The following is a 967-nucleotide window of genomic DNA, read 5'->3' as shown; positions in this document are numbered from 1 at the left end:
TCATGTTCTCAAAGGCAGAGCAGGATACCCCGGGCTCAGTTTACACCTGTCACCATTTCTAGCCACTGAGGGACCAAAGGCAGGCTGGGGGAACTCATATTAATGTTAAAAGAACCTCAAAAAGGGAAATTACAATTCCATAGGACCTTTAAGGTATTGTTATGACATGCTGGTTTTGAAAGTACTTGTTTATATTTTTAACATTTTAATGTTTATCTGCCTTCAACCCAAATAAAAACTAGTTAAAGAAACATTGATGTTTAAAATGATTCATAATCCTGGTTTATTTTCCCTGTAGAAAAATTGGCTAGTGGAAAATCCGACTGGCAGGTAACTTCTAATTAAAATCGACTAGCCATGTTGGCTGGTGGTCAAAAAAGTTAATTTAAAGCTCGGGTCCTGAGATAACTTCTTAGGATTTGACACAAATACAATTGAAATAAAATTGAATTGTTTTGGTTTTACGACTAAAGACTTTCTGGTTGAGTCATGGTGCTCTCATCGAACCCATTTCCAGCAGATGTTTTCAACGAAAAGACTAATCCCATAATCCCATGATCCCATGATTTTAACAAATATGTCCCAGATTTCTGCTTGGGAAAAGACTCCTCGTCATTTAATCGGTTTGTTTTTAATGATATTGAGGCATTTTATTATTTTATTTAGACAGTGACAGAAAGAAAAGAGAACAGAGAGGAGAAGACATGCAGCTTCCTGCTCAACACCAAACAACTAGTATTGCTTTGCCGGACATTCCTCCACAGCGCCGCGCAGGAGGGTCTGGCGAGTCCACACAGCATTCCGGCATGGGAAAAAAAAACGTGCTCTGGTTTATTGGCATTTCTTTAAACCAATCACAATCGTCTTTGGCGGCGCTAAGCACTGGGAGAAGCCGCCGTGCCGCTGCAAAATAGCCTCAGAAAGGAACTTGTGTTGTTTAGGCGTGCAACAGAAAACTCAGATTGGA

The 967-nt window shown here is 39.9% G+C and overlaps 1 protein-coding gene across 1 annotated transcript in view; it reads right to left on the bottom strand.

Moving 5' to 3' along the window:
• Positions 1–967, bottom strand: part of grin2da (glutamate receptor, ionotropic, N-methyl D-aspartate 2D, a) — a 254,730-nt gene that overhangs the window by 154,294 nt on the left and 99,469 nt on the right. The gene's annotated exons all lie outside the window — the stretch shown is intronic.

This window comes from Etheostoma spectabile, chromosome 14 (genome assembly GCF_008692095.1).
Source record: "Etheostoma spectabile isolate EspeVRDwgs_2016 chromosome 14, UIUC_Espe_1.0, whole genome shotgun sequence".
NCBI classification, from domain to species: Eukaryota; Metazoa; Chordata; class Actinopteri; order Perciformes; family Percidae; genus Etheostoma; species Etheostoma spectabile.
The sequence above is the reverse complement of the archived record's forward strand: the minus strand, read 5'-3'. Positions and strand labels throughout refer to the sequence as shown.